At 44.4% G+C, this 15,743-nt stretch overlaps 1 long non-coding RNA gene across 1 annotated transcript; it reads right to left on the reverse strand.

Moving 5' to 3' along the window:
* Positions 1 to 3,254: 3,254 nt before the first annotated feature.
* LOC111527011 lies at positions 3,255 to 9,692 on the reverse strand. Its single transcript, XR_002726554.2, has 5 exons — positions 9,254 to 9,692; positions 6,697 to 7,389; positions 6,392 to 6,544; positions 4,956 to 6,204; positions 3,255 to 4,257 (listed from the first exon to the last, which is right to left on the reverse strand). It is a non-coding gene; the product is annotated as an uncharacterized LOC111527011 (long non-coding RNA).
* Between the last annotated feature and the right edge of the window lie 6,051 nt (positions 9,693 to 15,743).

Raw genomic sequence — 15,743 nt, forward strand, 5'->3', positions numbered from 1 at the left:
TGCCCCCACAGCCTGCTCCAGTTCTGCAGCTAGAGCTGGGCCTGCCTTCCCCAGCCGGACCTGCCACGCACCTGGCTGTGGCATGTCTGGGAGGGGAGGAGGAGACAGGGACTCCAGGCCAGAGGGCTGTTTTCAGGACCTCAGCCCACTGGCAGTGAAGGAGGGCAGAAAGTAAAAGATGGTATCATTGCCAAATGAGTTCATCTCTCTCTCTCTCTTTTTTTTTTTAGGCCAATGAGATATATTAAATGTAGAGTTTGTTTGAAAATAGGCAGCCTTTTGTTATTTAGAGCAATGTTTAGGAAGTAGCCTCAGCTTTGCTTTACGTGTGGACCAGGACAATTTGATCCTGGTGGGAGTCCGTTTTCAGATGACACCAAGCCAGCCAGTAGCAATGGGGTAAATCAATGTGTTTCCGTGGGAACCAGCTGCTTAGTGTGACAACAAGGATACTCTACTCTAGGTGGCTTAAGTGCTCACTCCTCTTCATAGCTCTTCATTTTGCTAAACGCGGGGAATTTACAGTGGTTGCTTTTAATTTTATAATTAGAGAGGGGATGTTAAGATGTGTGCCCAGATTAGGAATTTTAATGAATTCTCTTTCTATAACTGTGGTAAAAATGGCAGCAGTTTGGAGGGAGTTGTGGTAGGGCAGGACGTGGGGAGCAGACGACATCATTGCCAGGATTCATGGGCGTGTTCTAACCCGAAGCACATGTCAACGTGACTCACCGTTGGATTGCCCCGACTGTACAGTCTAAATAAAGTCTTGATGGTCATTCTCGGCTACTATTAAGACTTGACCACTTTGTCATGGAAAGACTATGCGGGACAGCTAGGTTATGTTCAAATAAGGCTGTTAGGAGCGCTGCCATGCAAGGAGTCGGCTGCAACCCTAGGATATTTATAGAAGTATAAAAAATTTCAGTCTGCTTAACAAATTTTTTGAAACCTAGCTAAAAGAAAGGAAATGTTCTAGCTTGAACGAGCTGTGTGCTTTGGACAATTTGCTGAGCTACACCGACCCTCAGTTTGCTTATTGCTAAAATAGTTAGGGCTAGGTCACATGTATCCAGCATTCTCTACAGCACTACAATTCTGTGGTCTGTAAGTACAGGGTGCGCTTCAAATTACACGTTCGCCATCTTCAGAGTGCTGGCCTCAGCTCGAGAAAGCTTTCTCTTGTGCTACATGAAAGAACTGTTGAGGAAACTGTGCTCACATGGAAAATAGGACTTTCTCAAATTGCCCTTTGCCCCTCTAATTACAGTGAAGTTATTCAGACATTCGTTGCGTTACAGCATACCATTTTTTAAATTAAAATCACCATTTCTGAAAAGTGCTATTGCAGCCACAAATGAACCCAAAGTCTCCTGTTTCCCCACTTCACCGGCTCCATTCCCTCTCCAAGCTGACCTGAGTGCTCAAAGGCCAACAGAGGCAGCCGGAGGAGAGTGTCTTCCGTTGCTGCTGTAATTGCTTTCACACCTAACTCCCCTCTTTTCTGTTAATATTGTGCCACCAGGAGCTACTTTTAAACAACCATCCTTGGCAAACGGAATTACTTTCCTAGCAAAATTTCATGATGAGGCAGATAACGATATCTGCGTCCTACTTCTTGTGCTGTAGATTGCGGATCCCCAACCGCCAGGCCAGGGATCGATACTGTTCCAAATCATTGGTGGCATTAGCTTCTCAAAGGAGCATGAACCCTCCTGTGAACTGTGCATGCGAGGCATCTAGGTTGCATGCTCCTTCTGGGAATATAATGGCCTAATGCCTGATGATCTAAGGTGAAACAGTTTTATCCCCAAACCGTCTCCCACCCCCACCTATCCCTACCCTTCTCCACCCCCACATCCCGCCATCCCTGGTCTGAGGAAAAACTGTCTTCCATGAAACCAATCCCTGGTGCCAAAAGGGCTGGGGACGACCGCAGTAGATGTTATATCCATTTCACAGATGAGGAAAACTGAGGCCCTAAGAGACAACACAACTTTCCTGAGGTCACAGCTAGGAAGCAGCAGGCTCAGCATACTGGTGCAGGTCTCTTAGATGCCAAAGACCGTGCTTTTTGTCACCATCCCACACTGCGGTCTCGTCCAACCCTTGCTGTTCCATCTGCAGGAGCCACCATAATATGACATTACATGCATATAATGCAGACAGAGCTTTCTCACAATTCAGAAGCACTCCGGCTATAAATTGTGCTGTAATCCTGAGAAAACAAAAGTATCCATTTTGAATTGCTTTCAAAATATGAGACAGATGGCACGTATTTATTTTTAATGTTTAAGAAGATAGAGAAAGCAATTGGAGATGTGACATCCTGCATTAATTGGCATGAATCACCTAATGCACACAGTTAAGATACAGAGAGACGAAAATGAGGCCCATGCATCACGCAAATGAGGCAACACAACAAAGTGTGTTTAACTGGGTTTATTTTATAACAAGGTCTTTCTGTGTCTGAGTAATTTTAACGAGAATTCTCTAAACGTCTGTGGATGAAAAGAGACAAAGAGGAGAGCAAATATGGGTTCCACATGTCCTGAGAGAAGCCACGCTGGGCGGCACGGTCACCACAGAATCTTAAAAGACAGATTTAACCAGAATGCCCATTGTCCTACAAGTCCCTTTCAGCTCCAGTTGCTAAGTTGCATTTACTTTCCTTTACATGATCTGTACAAAAAACTGTGTGTGTATTTGTATTTCAATATATGCGTATGTGTATATATAAAATGTACGTACATATACACATGTGTATTTGTATGCATGTACATTGTATATATACATATACAAAATATATATATACATCTCAATCATCACATGATCTCTAGAATTATTTTTTAAACTACTTTCCTTTACATGATCTGTACAAAAAACTGTATTTGTATTTAAATATATGTGTACATGTATACATAAAATGTACATACACACATGTGTATTTGTGTATGCATGTAATTTTATACATACATATACAAAAAATATATATACACCTCAATCATCACATGATCTCTAGAATTATTTTTTAAACTAATTACTTTCCTTTGCATGATCTGTACAAAAAACTGTAAGTGTGTGTGTATTTGTATTTAAATATATGTGTACATGTATACATAAAATGTACATACACACATGTGTATTTGTGTGTATGCATGTGTATTTTATATATACATATACAAAAATGTATATATATACACACCTCAATCATCACATGATCTCTAGAATTACTTTTTAAACTAAGAGCCCCTGATTCAGATCTGCTATGAACAAACAATGAGCTTCTTTCAAAGCTCCAGGGCTTGGCTAACGGGTAACTGAACACAGGGTTACACGCCATTTTTCCAAGATTTGCCCTTTGTTGACGACAAGCACATTTATGGGTGACTTGCGTGTATCAGCCCAGCGCAGCTCTGTTCCCCTTGATTTCTTAAGTTTCGCTTTACCACATGTCATTTGGTTGTGCAAGATCTGCTTCCAGATGTGCGAGATAGTTAATGACATGCACTGACATCAGTTAACTCACTCTAGAGCCAGGCGGCGTGACCCAGGTGGCATTTTTCTGTTGCTGAGGAGACAAGAAAGCGGGGTGGTTGAGGCTGCAGTGGAATGCAGCCTTCCATATCCTCTTTCAGATGGAAATGGGAGAATCCTTCACTGCCACCCCCCGCCCTCCCTGTGCAATGTACTATCCTCCCTAAACAGGTGATTTACTCACAAGTTCAGAAGCTAGAGCAAGTGGGCTCACCATGACACATATGTGTGTTTGCTGGGTTTTATTTTATTTTTTTTAATCTAACTCCTCATGGTACATTGCCTTTGAGCAACATTCAAATATATAAATAATTGCATTCATGTAAATCAAAGAGAACTTAAGGGTTAGCTACTGATTTAAAACAGTCAGCTTAGGATCCAAACTTCAAAGTCGTGCATTCAAAGGTCATCGTGCCCTGTCATACGGCAGAGACAGGAGACAGGAGCTGCTCCAGGATGTGTAGGGCAAGAGACTACTAGAAAGTCCCCCATTTCTGAGGCGGCTCCCAGCAAGTTCCCCTAGATCTGAGGGGAGGTACAGTAAGATCAACAAATGCTGAGCAGAGCCTCCGCTGCATGGAACAGTAATGTCCACAGACGGTACCGAAGAATGTGGCACAGACCTTCCGGCCTTCTTCGCTGTGTAAGCAGCTCCTTCTCAAGGCTCAAGGATGGCAAGGGGAGGCAGCTGTGGGAACAGGGCCAGTCCCATTCTCCACCCTACGAGAAAGGTTTATGCGGTTTAAGAGGGGAAGGCATGCCTGAAGCTCCTGGGTCACGGTTAATCAATTGTACCCCACCCGCTGAGCTGCCTGCACTTAGGGAATCAGAAACCTTGCTTTTTAAGGAGGCATAGGCTTAGTAACTGGATCGTGAAATAATCCATACAACAAACCCCCAAGACAGGAGAGTACCTGTGTAACAAACCTGCTATGTGCCCCGGAACCGAAAATAAAACTTCTAAAACCAAGACAAGGCACAAACAAACAAAACAAATAAAAAACTTCAAAGATGACATTCAAATAACTTGGGTTTATCAATTTAAAATATTACAATATTTGCGACTCTGTAACTTGAAAAAAAAAAAAAAAGGGTGGACGTATCTTCATGACCAGCCTAGGGTAATACCTGGAAGCCAGGCTCCTGGGTAAGAAAGTGGGGAGGCTCTTACCCAAGTACCCCACGGCCATTTCTTTCAGCTTGTGGGTTTCCTTAAAAACTTTCAGCAGTACTGCAATCTAGGACTTACTGTTTTTAAGGAATTGCTAAGAATGACATTTGCAAAGAGTTGACATTCACCCTGTTGTGTTCTGAGCAAGCAATGAGGAATCTTCCTTCATGGAACCCACAAGTAAAGATTGCAGCAATTTCTGGCTTTGGGATTGTTACTCAGAACCTTAAAGCTGTGTCTTTCTTACCTCTAAAATGGAGGCAATGGGAACCCGTTCAGGATTATTGCAGGATGAGAGGTAAGGTACGCAGAGGACCGAGTCCATGGCCCCAGACATGACAAATAAGCCATAGCGGATCACAATTATTACAGAGTGGTGGATATTTACTTTTTAAGAAAATAATTTCTGTTTCCCATTGAATTCAGATGAAAATGGATTTTGTGTTTAATTTGCAATAAGAAAGATTAATTTGCATTTAGGTTTCACAACATAATTTTCCAGTAAATTCAGGGAAGGACAAGCGAAGAACACGATGCTGGGTTTGTACAATTTATAAGGTAGTTTCCTTTTGCAACGCTTGCTATGCTTCTGAAATCTTGCAGGAAGGAAGTTTTGCAAGTCTTTGAGTAAAACTCTCTGTCAAAAGCCGAGTCATACTGACCAATGGCGGAATTGAATTGACCAACAGATTCAGTGAGTTGAATTCCCTGGGATTTTGACAAAAGACAAGGAACCCAGATGTCCCAAGAGTTAGTGCAGTTTTCGTGACTGGCTGTAAATCCAGAGATTCACTGCAGTGTTCATGAGTGGCCGTAAATCCAGAGACTGGTCTAACTCTTCTGAATCGGGGCATTCTGCTTAAGTCACCACCAAATAGATGTCTCACCATGATCCTCTGGAATAATTGCATTATTTGTTACATTCTTTGCAACTAAATGAATTATGTGGGTAGAACACCGCTTACATCCCAAAGTATCAGTCTGTGTGCTAGAAGCCAATTTGATTTGGCAAAGGTTCGTCCAATGACAATTATTACGCTTACATTCAGATACGCTGGTTGGCTCATTTTATTTTGTTCTGTTTTGATTAACTGAATTTTGTTTATTTGTTGGTTTATTATTTTCATCACCTTTTTCCCCGTGTGCGTAACTCCCACAAACATGCCTTCTACGCCATCATTATCCTTAGTGGAAATGAAATCCCAAGTATTTGTGGAAGGATTTATGTTGTAGTTATTGTTGCTTTCAGTTGCTATTCTTCACTTGTTTGTAAAATAGTCTCACTGGCTGTTTTCTGGTTTTTTTGTTTTTTGTTTTTTTCGACTAATAAGTGCTTCCTTGGGGCTTGATGCAGGCGGCCCGTCTGAGTAACAGGAGTGCTTGCTATGAACCTGGGAATGGCTCTCCTGAGATGACCCAGGGTTGCACAGGGCAGTCGTCATTTTTCTCCTTGTGCAGGGGTGAACCCGAGACACAGCCAATGAACCCATACAACCCTGCAAGAAAGAGTTGGAGTTATAACCAACTCACCTTTTCAACTACCATAATATACGCTGTTTAGCTATTTTATCAATTTCTCGAATTATGTGCTGCAGAAGTCACAGGTACACCTTGATAAAATATGTGGCCGAACCACATCTATGTCGTACTGTCTTCCAGAGGAGCCCGTACTCACTCTCTCACCTCTAAGCAACGGAACGCCGTGCCAGCCAGCGATGGACGATTCTGGAGCCAAGTACGCATTTCCTTCATTCACGCATGCAGTAAGTATTGGTTGTCTCTAGGTGTCAGGCACCATGCTGGGAGCCCCTCTGTCACTTCTTGCATGTTGGCTACCTGCGGATCATGAGCCCAAGTGTGAGACGCCTTTTGGCTTTTATGTATTGTTGACAACGCATGATGAAGGACCTGGTCGTTTCCAAGCAAAAGCTGTGTGTGTGTGGCCTCAGCCCAACATCACCGTCGTCATACAGAACTGGGCTCAGTACCTGCTTTCTCACAGTGGTGACCTTGATGGTCAGTGTGCCCATTTCATGCCCATCTGTGGCTCCTTTGCCACTGCCTTCATGGCCCCTTCTGACTGGTGTGGGATCAGTTGAGTAAGAAGTCACCAGGGCCATTCATTCTGGCCCCAGATCACAACTTCCCTGCTCAGGAATGACACCTGCGAGAGAAAGAGGCAGCGCAATGTCCACACTTCTGGGCAAGGGTTGAAGTTTCTCCCGTAGAACACTCAGGGTAGAGCTGAACAAGGTACAAAGAGCACTTGTTTTCGTTTCTACTGAGTGGCCGTTGAGCAGTAGTGAGTATCCGGCACAATCTCACTGAAGCATAATGACATTCCAGAAATGGACGGAATGTCCTGGGAGAGCCGGTGGCCACCTCTGCTCTGAGCATCTTCACCCTTCTCCCTTCCTCCCTGGAGGATGAGTCCTTTGGACAAGGAATTGTGCATACAGTTGTCCCCCTTATCCCAGGGGAACAAGTTTCAGACCCCCAGTGGATGCCTGAAAGCATGGACAGCACGAAATCCTATATATATACTATGTTTTCTTCCTGTACATACATACCTGTGATGCGGTCTCTCTATCTCTCTCTCTCTCTCAATTTCTTCTTGTACTTACCTATTTTGAGACCTCACCTATTTTGGGACATCAGTTGACCACAGGCAACTGGAACTGCTGAAGGCAAACCCACAGATAAGGGAGGATTACTGGATAAAATTTAATGCCTCTTGACTCCTCAGCCCCTAGAAATGCTCAAAGAATGAATGAATGAATGAACAATGAGCCTGATGTTGTCACTACTTTGCTCTCTTCTCCAACAGCATGGAGGCATTAATTCTAAGCTAGATCTCTAAGTAAAACCCAGCAACTCATTTGATCCAAAATATTAGACCTCCTCTGGTTCTTGTTTTGCCTGGAAGGGTTTACGTAAGACCAATCACACATTTTCCATTTCATTCTCTTCCTTCTCCCTTTTCTCGGTAGATGGAAAGGCTATGGGAAAGATGACGTGGTTAGACATCAGAAGAAAATGACCAGGGACGTCCACACACCTGTCAATTGCATTCTCAATAGTACAACACCAGCAAGAACCCCCACCTGGGAAAGAAAGGACCTTTGAGTGGCCTTTATTTTGACTTCATATTAATTGAAAGGATACCCCTCAAACTGACAAATGCATTTAATGCTCCTCGAAGATTCACAGGCCCCTGAACACAGCTACTCAGGGAAATGAAAGTGAAATCTTATTAAAGCAGGTTTCTTGTTTGTCATTAAATTTTAAACAGTTGGATGTTTCAATACATCACTTCTACGCTAAATGCAAAACCTTTGAAATTCCGGATGTGAGTCTTTTACACACAGGACACACGTTGGGTTTTCCCAGATGACTCATTAAAACGTCTACAAATCCCAAACCTCCTTTTTCACAAAGTGCTGCCTTTTCCTGCTTTTTACTTGCAAGCCACTTGATGTTTATTTGACTACATTAAAACAGAATGGTCGTCTTTTTTTTCTTCAAGGTCAAGCAGACAGTTAAGCTGTCACTGTTCATCATGTATCCGTCTTAACGCAGAACCTTGCAAAGTACATGTTGTCTTTTTCCAGTTAGAGGTAATGTGTGATGCAGTCAGTGTCGGAGATGGAAAAAGGGACTTTGAATCCCTTTCGGGTGATCTGCGTCCCATCCCAGCGCAGGCTGGGTCTGCTCCTCCTCCACCAGTGAGGTTCCTTGGGAGGGGCTGTGGGTAGTGAGTGAGGAGGGCAGGGCTGTGCCCAATACAGTCCTGATGAGCCTCTGACCTCACTCCACTTTTACCCCAATGGCTAACTTAGAGGCACGTTGTTTTAAGTCCCAAGTCCACCATTCCTTTTAGTAACTCTTTTCCATTTCATTAAGCTTTTGTAATCAATCACAAGGAAATACTCATTCAGATCTCGGCTACAAATTAAATGCACTGAAGCTCAAAGGCCTGGGTCCCAGACCCCAGCTCCCTCCTAGCTCTGTGATGTGGGCCAACACACTACTTATCTGAAGGAGAAATTCTCATCTTCCTAAATTCCCGAGTTGGTGTAGAGCTCTCAAGAGCAAATGCATGGAAAAGCACCTTTAATGGCGAGAATTGTGTTCAAATAAGATGCGGCTGCTTCATCATCTCCCTCTGCTTCAGTTTTCTCATTTGTAAAACTGGGGTTGAGGATAGCAAATGTGCTGGATGGTTGCCAGGATTAAAAACTGTATCTGCAAGGAACTTAGCCCCGGTCCCGGCACAAAGGTGGGTGATGTATGTCACAGTCCCATGGGATCCAGATTATAATGGTAATTTCTTCTTCATAAAACACGGAAAATGATTTAAAAAACTACCCTCCTACCCTTGTTGCAGGTGTACAAGACTCAAAAACAGAAAGACTTTGGGTGGGTGGGAAGCAGACACATGCATGCTGTTGGCATTCTCAGGATGTCTTGAGCCCTTCACTGTTTCTAGAAGGTGCCTGTGCTTTGCCGTCCCTGCCACCTGCTCCCTCTCTTCCAGCAAGTTACCTGAAAAATGTGACAGGCAGAAATGAGGACTACTGCCTTTGGCCATGAACACATCCGCCTGCTTCCGGCTCGCAGGGAATAACTTGTGGTTTCCTCTGCTGCACATGCAAGTCATGAAGACGATTTTTATCTTTGCTTCATCATCAGTCATAGCTCTTACGATCTGCCTACTTCTGAGAATCCTTTTCTTAGAGAGGGACAGGTACTGCTGGCAGAGGAGGAGCTCTCAGCGAAGAAAATGCATTAGTTGAATTTTGCAGTGGCCTTCTTGTTTTGAAATGATCAAATCAATCCTTATTTGTGTAACTCAGGAGTGCACAGTGAATTGCCCACATGCTGTCACTGTGAGGGTCAGTGCTTGCTGTGGTTGAGGGATGAAGAAAACTTTGGATATCAAGTGGCTTCAGGGCAACAGAACAGTTTTTCAAAGACACTGTCACCTTTCCCTAGCCAATAACAACAACAGTGGCAGCTACAAGGCAAATACGGAAATGATCTTTGGTGTGCACAGATCAGAAAGTTTGCACCTGCACAATCAGCCGATTACGAATTTGGAGAAATTTCTCTCTTGCATTCCGACTGTTCTTTCTTAGCCCACTCCCTGTGTGGTGGCCCACGCCAGCAGCCTCTTCTGTCCTCTTTCTACAAGCACAGGGACGTTACCAACAAGCCCAGTCTTACATCCTGTATGGGGAAGTGCCTAGCACAGGGCTTAAATGAGAAGACAGATGTGCTTCAGAGTCCAACAGACCTTCTCTCAAATGGCAGCTCCAGAAGTTTCTAACCATGAGAACTGATTAAGACATGGGAGCTTTAACCTTCCTGTTTCTAAAGTGGGCATGGGGATGTCTACTGCTCAGGTCTACTGAGAGGGTGGATGCAGTTCTGTACTTGGCCGTTCAAATCCAGGACAGCCCCGAGGCTGCTGCCCCAGATCCCAGGAGCTCAGGGTACCTCTCTGTCTGCAGAGGCCGGAGAAAAATTTACCTCTTGGCAGAACCCAGCACTCAGCGAACAGAGTATTCTGTTTCAACTTCCAGTTCAATCTTGAGTTCTAGTATCTTAAAGAGAGACCTGAGACTGTTCAGATATCGTGTCTAACTCCTGTAGAACTTAGAATCATAAAAAGATCCTACACAACAGGTTCTGTTCAGTCGCTTGGCCAATTTCAGCATGGTGACTTTTTCTCTGCCTACTCATCTAAAATACAATTGTTATTTAATCTTATGTAATAAGATCACAGCGTCAGCATCAGAGCTGAGAGGAGAACTCAGGATTCTGGCTCCCAGTACTGCTTGCTTCCTACTGAATCATGTTCATCACAGTTTCTGTGACCTCAGAAACCTCAGGCAACTCATGTATGGGGAATGAAGAACCTATTGCAACAGTGTCAGCTCTTACCCTATCTACCTGAATTTTTGACTTCCATTGTTACTTCATGTTTATACCTTTATTTCTCCTACCATCATCCCTTCCCAAATCAAAGAGCCTTTACCTTGTATTTTATGTATATCCCAAACATAAGCTACCCTGGCTTCTAGAAAAATAGTGGCTGTATACAAACCATCCTTCTGCGTGGCTTTCAAACTAACTAGGGAATCCTCTGTTCGGTTACTAGATTTTTGCCCTGATCATAGAACATTTGAGATCTTCAATAAATGAATGGGTGTTACTTGAATTTTCTATGTTTAAATTTCTTTTTACACCCAGAAGCTGACCTCAAGCGAGACGTTCACGTGCTAACTATTGGGTGCAGTGGCAGGCACCGCGAAGGGAAGCAGCAATTCTCCTTCAGGTACTGGGGCATGAACAGAAAAAACAGTCATTTGCTAAGTTGTTTTTCTACATTAGGGTTTGGATATCTGCTGCTACACCTCTTTGTCCAAACCACAATTTTGATTTATCTTTATAATCTCTGATTTCTCTTTATAATCTATAATCAGAGGCAGATTTTTAGCTTTCGGTGGCCAGGAACAGTGCTGGAAGCTTCTTTCTGCCTGTGCCTACCGCACCACTGAAGACGGTCATCAGTTTCAGCTCCTGAAGGTGAAGAACTGGGCCCAGAAGCTGCCCAGACAATGGCTTGAGGTAGTGCTTTCTGCCTCACCCTCCAGAGGCACCAAGCCATGAGATTTCTCTTTCAGGATAAGATTACAGGCTCTACTTTTTGCTGGGCCGTCGTATTGTTGGGCTCACCATATTCACATTAGCCAAAAGAAATGCCACCGTGGTGGTACAATGGCAAGGTCCCCAGAGACCCACCCACTAGACACCCGAGTGAATTTCAAAAAGCCAGCAAAAGAGAAGCAAGTGGTCGTGGGGTGGGTTTAGCAAACATTCTTGTCTCGTGAAACAAAAACCTTGAAGATGTGTCAGTGACATCTGTGCCTTTTTGTCCCCAGTGGGCAAATCCAAGGAGCCCCTTCTCGGGTTAACGTGTTTTTATGAAGCACGCCAAGGTGCACGGAGCCCATGCTCCTGGGCTCCTAACAGAGGTTTTGAAGAGGGGACGGGGAGATGTTAGGAGGATCCTGAGTGGTTAATGGTTTAAAACAAAAGAAATCAACTCTGAATAACATCAGATAAACAAACAATAGCAGTGAAAGCTAACCTCATTGTTCCACAGGCTGCCCAGATAGTTCATTTCTGGTGTTTCTGGTTCTTGGTCATGCTACCGCATTGACCACCTCTACATATCAAATATTGTCTTGTTTTTTCCTTCCCAAATTCTGTGAGGGCAGTAATTATTGGCCGCATGTTAAGATAGAGTTCTCTAGTGCTCAAACATGCTAATATCACCAAACTAGGAGCCAGACCATCGTCCAGATCTTTATTTGGGTTACATGTCCGTGACTCTGCAGATAGCAAATGACCAGAATTTTAGTCTTACCGAGAGCACGCTTTCGTCCTGGAGCAACTTTCGGGGCCCAGGAGCTGACCTCTGCAGGGAGATTGGGCAAGTCTGCAGTGACTCACCTCCCTGCACTGGCACCCACAGATGGTCCTGAGTCAGAAGCCTGGCACCTGGGTCGGGCAGTCGGGTAAGAGTGTGCACTTTCATCGCCTATTCATACCGTCCTGGGAAAATCTTCCAGCCTGGGAAATGGCAGCCTGACACGTTTCACCCGGACTCAACTTCCTGAGCAAGCACAGAAAACCCCACACCCTTCACCTTTATTGAACAAGGAGGGAGCCCGATGAGACTTGCTGAAGAAACGCGGGGAGTGTTCCGCACAACCGGATGGGTGTGGGAGGCAGCACGGGACAGTAGAGTGGCCTGGGGTGGAGGAGGTGCCTGAATTTGGGGGGCTCCAGCAGCTCAAACCATCCGAGTCTTCAGTGCAGTGTCTGTGAAAAAGAGAAAAACTTTGTGGACATTCTCTGAAATCAGCACTGAGCAGATAGCAGATACCCATTTCCTTTCCTTTAGCATTTGCAGAACTCAATTTTTCTAGGGGTGCAGAAAGAATTGATTGGGGAAAGGTTGTTAAGGAAGGAGGTAAGTAGACAGAGACAGGGTTTGCTGGAAATAATGAGGAAAAAGCTTGGGGCCACTCATGAACCTGCTGTCACAATTCAGCTGGACCTTCCGAATTGCACAGACCCAAACGACAGCCATGCTGTGTGCGCCGTTCGAATGATCATTTGCTAGATTAACGTATTTCCGGAATAATTTGTTTAGGGGCAATTTTATATGTGTGTACATAATATTCACAAATGTTTTATCTCCACAGTTAATTCAATGAAGGAACTGTTAGCCCTTTTTTACCCCAGAGAATTTGAGACTGACCTAAGGACTCTCCGGCCTCCACTCCTATTGCCACACAAGCTTCTGCTGAGGCAGGAACCATCGGGCTTTCCAGTGACCTCCAGTCAAAATCAACGAGGTCTGCAAACAATTTCAATTATAGTATTGTAGGCCCAATAAATAAAGAGTGCTTATTAAAACATACTGACTCGAGAAATATTTGATGTGGTGTGTTTGTAACAGGAGAACGGGAGCTCAGGCCTTCTCATTGAAAATACCTCCACTCACCTTGTTCTTTATGGGGAGAAAAACAAATGAACAACAAACAGATCTTGAAGCCACTGTCCTTTCTAACAGGCAGGTCGGTGGGAGGATCCTATGCAAACTGCAGGTACAAACCCCACCCCTACTTCCCAGGACTAACCTCAGGGCCCAGAGTCATTCTTCAGGAATTCCAGCTCAATTATGAGCGTGAAAGAGAGCACTGAAGGCTGGAAACGGTCAGCTCCTTCTTTTCCAAGCTGCACAAAAGCATACCCCTTTGACCTCCTAATGCTTTACAGAATGGGTGTGAATCAAAAGTTCGACCTCCAAGGAATTTCAGCGTTGTTTGTGTGTGTGTCCTGCGTTTTCTAACCATGCTGGCTCAGCAAGTCAGGGGTAAGAACCGAAGGATGAAAAGCTTAGCCAGCTGAGCAGGGATCTCTCACAGATTACCTCGGCTTCCAGTCTTTTGTCCAACCCATTTAGCCTTGAATTTTTAATGCATTTGTCAAATTTTTTTTTCCTACCATTTCTTTCAACAGAGTCCATGATGACTTTATCTTGGTGTACTTCTTTTTAAAAGCCCCAAAGTGTTTGGCCTAGAAATGACACAAAATGTTAAGGTTTAAGGTGCTTTTTGCTTTCTAAAATATGCCAGAATACCAAGTTAAGTAACTTCACACTAAGGTGATGTCAGGTGAAGATCCCCGGAAGTGGGACATTTTGTACAGGAATATCTTCCTGGTGAGTCCATTACATGCAAAGCAGAGGAATGAGGTGTTTTTACTCTTTTATTGCTTTCAGAGTAAATTCTACATCAAGAGACAGAAACCAAGATGACTCAATAACTCTTGAAAAAAAAAAAAAAAACAAAACCGTCTCTTAGAGAACTGCATGGTTGTCTTACTGCCTGTGTGGGGGGAAAGCTGTGATGAAGGACCTGTAATTTTTATTTGCAGACTTTCACTTCTGCTCTCATTTGGTTGCAACCATTGGTTCCGTCTTTCATTTCCTATACCTAGTGCATCACTGAGGCCAGCTTCTGGGTATTTATTTGTAGTCCTGGTTGGCTGGGGTTCTGATGCACGAGGCCCTGCCATCTTCTGTGTGAGAAGTGTTGGATAGTTTCTGGATGGAGGACTCAAGCTCATTTGAAAGGGCTCTCTTAGAGGTAGGGGTGAGTGCTCCAAGGGTGGAACATGCGTGAGGAATCAGGTTGCTCTCCCTCAGCTCTGTGCATAACCAAAGGTTTGATACCAAATGCAGAAGTTGCCGATGGAAGAAAATGCCACTTCAACTGCATATGGAACTGTGGTTTTGAACCTAAGTGAAAATCAGAAGATTCTGGGGAAGTTGAAAGTTACCCGATGGGTTTGGCTCAGGGATTAAAAATTCAACTTCTCTTCATTCTAAATGCAATACAGAGTCTGACTCCTGCACAGGCTAAAGAAAGCAAGAAAGAGAGAGAGAGGAAGGAAGGAAGGAAAGAAGGAAGGAAGGAAGGAAGGAAGGAAGGAAGGAAGGAAGGAAGGAAGAAAGGAAGGAAATGTATGTTTTTCTGCACCTTGAAGAATAAAATGCTGGCCACTATTAGCCTCCACTATTCTCCTTAATGCTAATAATTAAGCACAGATTCCTTAGTTAAGCATAAAATGGTTGGAAAAAAAAGTGCTGGGAGCTCAGAGGCGGGGATGATGATCTCAAAAGCTCTCTGGACTGTGCATCGCGCTCTCGCAGCCTTTCATTAACCTTCTCCCTCCCCTTCAACAGGTCTGAGAGGTACGAGAACACATGCTGTTTCTCAGGTATTTCTGAGAATTGTCTAGGCATATTTGTAAAGAAAACAAAAAGCCCCTTTTATGCTTACAGTGATCCATTATCTCCAGTGTCTAATTTGGGAGCGGGACCAGGAGTAAAGTTCATGATACCTTAGCTGGGCCAGAGGCCACTGAGCCATCCTCTGCCTGACATGGGCATCCTGAAACTGCCTCATACCATGCGCTGCATCAGGATTCTTGTCCTGGGAAAAGAAACAAAAAGGGACTTGAGAACAGGTGGCAGTGTCAGCCGATGACACTGGCCCCGGGCACCCAGAGGCCTCCAGGGCAGCTCAGTCTCGGGACCTCCTCTTATCCAGATGGTGGGCCCGTGATGCTTAGAAACCACTCTGCTCCAGAAGGACCCGGGAGCACTGGGAGCCGGGCATCCAGAGCGTGGTGTTTGCACAGATTCTCCCCTGACTTCTCAGTCACATCTAGGGCTAAAAACTCTTGTCAAAAGGAACCAACCTGGGGACTATTGCAAGGAGGCACCTTTTCCTCTTTGACTCTGTTGTCCTTAAACCACAGACCTCCCACTTTCCCTTTCGGCTCTCAAAGTCACTTGGTCCTACCTCCATCCCTTCAGATTCTGCTAAGGATTTTTTCCTACAAAGCCTGAAAATCGCACAGGACAGAAACCCCTGGACTCACCTCTCAG

Source organism: Piliocolobus tephrosceles, chromosome 9 (assembly GCF_002776525.5).
Source record: "Piliocolobus tephrosceles isolate RC106 chromosome 9, ASM277652v3, whole genome shotgun sequence".
Lineage (NCBI taxonomy): Eukaryota > Metazoa > Chordata > Mammalia > Primates > Cercopithecidae > Piliocolobus > Piliocolobus tephrosceles.